Source organism: Triticum dicoccoides, chromosome 7B (assembly GCF_002162155.2).
Source record: "Triticum dicoccoides isolate Atlit2015 ecotype Zavitan chromosome 7B, WEW_v2.0, whole genome shotgun sequence".
Lineage (NCBI taxonomy): Eukaryota > Viridiplantae > Streptophyta > Magnoliopsida > Poales > Poaceae > Triticum > Triticum dicoccoides.
In genome coordinates this window covers 452,227,906-452,235,261 of record NC_041393.1, presented here as the reverse complement: position 1 = coordinate 452,235,261, position 7,356 = coordinate 452,227,906, and positions in this window count along the sequence as shown.

The window sequence follows — 7,356 nt, the reverse complement described above, 5'->3', positions numbered from 1 at the left end:
CTTTCCCCCCTTCTGCTAATCCAACAAGGAAGGAGGGAGTCCTACTCCTGGTGGGAGTAGGACTCCCCTTGGCGCGCCTCCTCCCTAGCCGGCCGCCCCCTCCCCCCTTGCTCCTTTATATACGGGGGCAGGGGGGCACCTCTAGAGACACAACAACAGATCATTGATCTCTTAGCCGTGTGCGGTGCGCCCCTCCACCATAGTCCTCCTCGATAATATTGTAGCGGTGCTTAGACGAAGCCCTGCGACGGTAGAACATCATCATCGTCACCACGCCGTCGTGCTGACGGAACTCTCCCTCGACACTCGGCTGGATCGGAGTTCGAGGGATGTCATCGAGATGAACGTGTGCTAGAACTCGGAGGTACCGTGCTTTCGGTGCTTGATCGGTTGGGCTGTGAAGACGTACGACTACATCAACCGTGTTGTTCTAACGCTTCCGCTTTCGGTCTACGAGGGTACGTGGACGACACTCTCCCCTCTCGTTGCTATGCATCACCATGATCTTGCGTGTGCATAGGAATTTTTTTGAAATTACTACGTTCCCCAACATATACGACATACATGATCTAACTATTGTCAGTACAGATGTTATCATAGAGTTATCTACAAAAGCTAAATAGGAGTAAACACAAGACAAAATAAAAGTTTGTCACACCAAATCCCTGTCACCTAATCTCTTTCTCACTTTTAACTTCAAACCAACTTCGAAAACAATAATAATCTAAAGCAAAATTAAATCAGACTCATTTGTTCATCGACACAGAAGCAAATAATTCACCTAGTACTAAATCTAACTAAAAGGAGTAACCATAATTTATTGGCTAGGCTGCCCATCAAAAGAAACCTCTGCATAAGAAACAGACCTTGCAAAAACCTGGGACTAATCAGGTGGATCTTAAATAAAACATGTCCTCACCTCCTCCTGTAGTCCTACTCCAACCCCTCGTGTATCTCGGCGCCCCCTCACGTTAAGAGTTAAGACTACGCATTGCCTAATAAGCACTTGTGTCACATACTGAATCAAGAATAAAAAGGACAAAAATGGAAATGGGAAGGTGATATACATGAATGGACTCACCTACATGATTGTCGGTAGACCTCAATGGAGGCCGCTTGTTTACTTTCAAATTGAAGAATGACCATCTTCACACCACACATATAACCACATACAGTCACATAGTGTGCCATGTGAGTCAACATATTACTAAACGTAAATGACAACATTATAATAGCAAAGCACCTGAGTCAATAGAGTACTACACGCAAATGACAGTAAAACATGACAACCCAATGCCATCCTGCTATTCAAGCATTTCTTTAATCAGGGTTAGATGCAAGAATGAAATTTTGTAGACAAGCAAGAGCATGTACGACTGTAATCTAGTAGTATGAAATTAGCAAGATCGCGTATAGTTTTCCAGAAATACTAAATACTAAATAGAAAAAATCACATGCTTTTCTTGTTTGGATTAATTGAAAATCTTATTACTAATACATATAACCATATTGACAGGTTTCCTAACTATAATCATTCGTTTTGACGGATTAATCCCTACCCACCTAGTACTGAAATGAGAATCAGCTCTGCTTTCATTCATGATGCAAACTCTTACACGTAAGAGCTAAATTTGGATCTAGAGGGAGAGGGCGGTTAGAGACTGTGAGGGAGGAAGGAGAGGAAGATTACTCATGCCATGCAAAACTCCTGTTGTGCATGTGGTTTTGATGGCACGCTACAGGTAGGTGCTCAGAGTACTCCAAACTCCTACAAAACTGTACACAAATAGAGTACTCCCTCCATTCCGAAATAGATGACTCAACTTTGTACTAACTTTAGTACAAAGTTAGTATAAAGTTGGGTCATCTATTTTGAAACGGAGGGAGTACTTCAGTAGATGAGCCGTTCAATTGGAGGAGTTCGGAATTGTAAACAAACTCATGAAAGTTCATGTAATGTTTGCTGCAACAGAAAAGAAGGTGATCTTGATATGAGAGAACCAGTAACGTTTGCAATAGCAAAAGGTTGGCATCACCACGAGTAAGCATATGAAACACATGAAGGTTTTCTCTCCTTTTTTTGTAAAGTGAACGTGCATTGGCTTTTATCCATTGAGACGTTGACCAAAGAGGCCCTACATATATATCGTGTACCTTGCTCCTCAAAAACAACAACTCTGTCCTAAGGACAAAACATTTAGGGATTTTTTTAGACTTCCATTTTCAGGTTTGAAACAATAATTAACACACAGGTGGCCAGTATATCTTTCTTATTTTTATCACAAGCTATTTTACTAATTTAATTTTCATCAATAACACTAACCAGAGCGACCAAAATGAATAGAAACAGGAGTGGAACTTTGGTAATGCTGGAAAGCTTCCATTATTTTAGGTTGCCATTGTAACGTTAAAATATTCTAACTCCATATGAAGGACATATTTTGAAATGATTTGGCAACACAACCAAAAACACGGGCAAACCTTGTAACAACCCTGATCTGCTCGAGGGGATTGGGGTCCAGAGAAGGGACGAGGGGAACAGAGGAGAAGGGGGATGAGCTTGGAGAAGGGGGCTGAGATTGCAGAGGAAGGTTGAGTACAGAGATTCGTTTACACACGCATACCCCCACACAGCCATAGGTGGCCACCCTTTAACGCTACCTACGCCTCCACTTGGCCGGCCAGCTGGCTGGGCCCACCAGCCAGCTCCTTCGTCACGCTAACAGCTGCTTAGGCGTGACATTCTCCCCTCCTTAAGACGAGGCTTCTCCCTCCCAGATGGTGGCCGTGGGAAAGCGTCGGCATAGAACGTCGTAGTCCTCCCAGGTGGCCGCGTCCGGAGACGACGATGACCATGGGATCTTGAGCTGCACCACGGGCGCGTCGCCGTGCTTCATCATGCGCCGCTCCAGGATCTTGACGGGTTCTGTCAGTGAAGCCAACAGGTCGTGGACTCGGGGAAGCTCGGCGAACACTAGCGTGTAATCCGTCGTGAACGGCTTCAGCTGGGAGACGTGGAAGACTGGATGCACGCGGCTGTCCGGCGGCAGATCCAGCCTATACGCCAGTGGTCCAATCTTCTCCAAGACGGTGTAGGGGCTGAAGAACATATATCCAAGCTTGGCGCATGGGCGCGAGACCACCAAGCGTTGCACGTAGGGCTGCAACTTCAGGAGGACTTGTTCCCCCACCTGGAAGGAGCGCTCGACGCGGTGCTTGTCCGCCTGCTTCTTGAAGCGGTGCTGGGCGAGCGTCAGCTGCGCACGGATGGCATTCGTATGAGCTGCCTAGTCCAGGTCGTCGCCGGTTGGTGCCTCCTCTGCCCAGGTTGCCATGGTGCCCAAATTGGCTTCTCGGCCATACAGGGCCTTGAAGGGTGTGCAGTTGAGGGAGGAATGGAAGGTCGAGTTGTACCAGAACTCAGCCATCGGTAGCCAGCGGCGCCACTTGTTGGGGGAGTCGTGGACGGCGCAGCGCAGGTACATCTGCAGACACTGGTTCACCCGCTCGCTCTGGCCATCGGTCTGCGGGTGGTATGCCGTCGAGTACAGCAGTTTGGTGCCCGCGCTCTCGAGGAGTTTGCGCCAGAGGTTGCTGGTGAAGATCTTGTCGCGGTCGGGGACAATTGAAGAAGGAATCCCGTGCAGCTTCACAATGTTGTCCCAGAACGCGCGGGCGACTGTTGCTGCGGTGAAGGGGTGGCGAAGTGGCACAAAGTGTGCAAACTTGGTGAAGCGATCGACAACGACCATGATGGAGTTGCAGCTCTCGGACGCCGGCAAGCCCTCGATGAAGTCCATTGTTAGGTCCTCCCATGGCGCAGACGGAATGGGCAAGGGCGCGAGGAGGCCAGCTGGCTTGGTGTGCTCGTGCTTGGCCTGTTGACAGATGGTGCATTGGTGCACGAATTCCTCCACGTCCTTCTTCAGGCCCCGCCACTCGAAATGCTTCTTGACCCGGTGGTAGGTCGCCGTGACGCCAGAGTGGCCGCCCACCGCGCTGTTGTGGAGCGCGGCGATCAGCTTAGTGCGCAGGGCCGTGTTAGCCCCGATCCAGAGCCGGCCTTGGCAACGAATGATGCCTCGATGAAGCTCATACCCCTCTGCATCCGGGCTGGACACGGCTAAGTGCTGAAGATGTTCCTGGGCATCCGCGTCTGTCGTGTAGGAGTTAGCCACCTCCTGCAACCATGCCGGCTGACAGGTCGAGAGCGCGGCCAGGTCCATCAGCTTGCCCACTCTGGAGAGCGCATCTGCCGCTCCATTGTCGAGGCCGCGCTTGTACAAGAAGCGAAATTGAAGGCCGACGAGCTTGGACATGGCCTTGCGCTGAACGTCTGTCTCCAGGTGCTGTTCTCCCAAGTTGCAGGATGTCGAATGGCCCGCACTAAAGACACTGACACCATTTGTCCACTGCCATCATCACCGCGAGAAACTCCTTCTCGTAAGTGGAGAGTTTCTGGTTACGCGCGCCCAGCGCCTTGCTGAAGTAAGCCACGGGATGCCCTTCCTGGGTGAGCACCGCGCCGATGCCCGTGTCGCAGGCATCCATCTCGATGGTGAACGGCTTGTCGAAGTTGGGGAGTGCGAGCACCGGGGTGGTGACCATGGCCTGCTTGAGCAGGTTGAACGCGGCCTGGGCGTGCTCTGTCCACTCGAAGCCTTTCTTGGTGAGGAGTTGCGTGAGGGGCTTGGCGATGATGCCGTAGTGTGGCACAAACTTGCGGTAATAGCCAGTGAGGCCGAGGAAACCACGAAGCTCCGTCGCTGTCGTAGGCGTAGGCCACTGCACCATGGCCTAGGTTTTCTCCGCATCGGTGGCGACGCCCTCGCGGGAGATCACATGGCCGAGGTAGTCGATGTGATCGGTGGCGAACTCACACTTGGAGGCCTTGACATAGAGTTGGTGTCGACGAAGCAGTCCCATCACCGTGCGCACATGTTCCAGGTGTTCTTCCATTGTTTCACTGAAGACCAAAATATCGTCAAGGAAAATGATGACGAACTTGCGGATGTACTTACTGAAAATCGCGTTCATCAGGCACTGAAATGTTGCCGGAGCGTTGGTGAGGCCGAACGGCATGACGCGAAACTGAAAATGGCCGTGATGGGTCTTGAACGCCGTCTTGGCCTCATCTTCTTCTCGTGTTCGAATCTGATGGTAGCCGGACTGTAAATCCAACTTGGAGAAGACTGTGGCGCCCGCTAGTTCATCAAGCAGTTCATCCACGATTGGTAGGGGAAACTTGTTCTTGATTGTTGCGTCATTGAGCCAGCGGTAATCGACGCAAAACCTCCAGGTGCCGTCCTTCTTCTTAACGAGCAACACCGGTGCCGCGTAGGGGCTCACGCTGTGTGTGATCACCCCTGAATCCAGCATTTCACGGACCTGTCGCTCGATCTCGTCTTTTTGCAGGGGAGAGTAGCGGTAGGGGCGAGTGTTGGCCGAAATCGTCCCTTCCACCAACGTGATGGCGTGGTCGTACTGTCAGTGTGGCGGCGGGCCGTGGGGCGCGGCGAAGACATCTGCATACTCATCGAGGATATCGGCAAGCGGGGTGTGGCTCGGTGTCTTGCGCTTAGTCTGGACAGGCGGGCAGGCATCCACCATGGCCATTGCCCACACCTCATTGCCGGCGATCAACTTGTGAAGCTCTGCTGGTTCCACCGCCGTCAGGGTCTCGGTGGTCTTGGGCTTGACGCCGCGCAGCGTGACTTGTTCGCCGTCGTGGATGAATGAGACAAACTTGTCTTGCCAGTGGCAAGTCATGGGATTGTGCTATGCCAGTCAGTCCATGCCCAGAATGCCGTCATAGGCGCCGATGTCGAGCTCCCGCATTGGTGTGGAGAAGGTGTGCCCCTGCATCCACCATTTCAGATCGGGCACGATGCGATCACAGGTGATGCGATCACCGTTGGCGACACGTACTTCCACCGGAGGCAGCGGTTGAGTTTGCACGCCGATACGGTCGACGAAGCTCTTGTTGACGAAGCTGTGGGTGCTGCCCGAGTCGAGGAGCAGCAGCATCACCTGATTCCTCACCAGAGCACACAGCCAAATGGTACTTGGCGAATCGGAGCCGTCCAGCACCTGAGCTGACAGCACGTAGCACTCCGCCGGCCGCGCTGGTGGTTCGGGATCGTCCAAGAGTTGGAGAGCATGGATCGCGTTGTCGGAGAGAACCTCGCCATGCTCCCCCACATGGATGGTGAGCAATTGTGCCGGCTGCGCGCAGCGGTGCTCCCGGGAGTATTTGTCCCCACACTTGAAGCAAAGATTGTTGGCGCGCCGATAATCTCGCAGCTGTCGCTCCCGTGCGAATTCGTCACCGGTGGCGCGTGGAACAGCCGCATGCCGCGGCGGCGCCGCGTTCGTTGGTGGAGGCGGGCGCCCTGGAGGAACCGGTCGGACCCGTGGGCGTGTCGTGCCCAGCTCTTCCTCTTGAATGCGCGCAAGCACAGACGCGCGGGTGATGCTCGACGGGCTTGTAAGCAAATTGCTGCGCGTAGCTCGTCCTTCAAGCCCAAACAGAACTGAGTGATGAAGAATTTGTTGTTGATGGAGGGATCCAGCGCCAGAAGATGATACATGAGCTCATCAAACAATGTGCGATACTCGGCGACGCTGCCCGTCTGCCGTAGTTGAAGGAGACAGTGCATGGTGAGCTCGAACTCGTCTGCACCGAATTCTTCAAGCACGGCGGCGGCGAACATGTCCCATGACAAGTTGCGGTGGCTCTGGCGAAACGCCTGGAGCCAGTGTGCTGCCTGGCCCTCAATGTACAGAGCAGCGGTGGGCACCCAAACATGTTGACCCACCTTGTAGAGCTCAAAGTATGCTAAACACCGATCCAACCAGAGGTAGGGTGCGGATCCATCGAAACGGGGAAAATCGTGTTTCGGTGGTTTGTGGTAGGAGTTCTCTGTGTAGTTGGGGCTGGGCGGCGGCGCGGTGACCCCAGCCATGGGCGCACCAAGAGGGGGAACCGGGATGAGTGGTGGTCGATTGTCCCCCAAGCGAGCGTGAGCAGAAGCGGGGCGATGGGGTTCCGCGTGGTGGGGCTGGTGACGCGGAGACGGAGGCGGCGGCGGCGGCGGCGGCGGCGGCGGTGGTGGTACCAACGTGGTGACGGATCCCGCATGTGAGGCCGAGCAGTCGACGGTCTTGCGGGTCGCATCAACGTCGGCCTGCGTCAGATCGAGCTGCCGCGCAAGACCCCGCAGCTCCTGCGCGATCTGGTTGTTGAAGGAGAGTTGCGCCTCCAGTTGCTTGTCGCGGAGGGCGGTCTGCTCGTCGAGCTTGGTGAGGAGGGAGTCGAGCATCTTTGCGATGTTGGCGTTCCCTTCCTCCATGGCC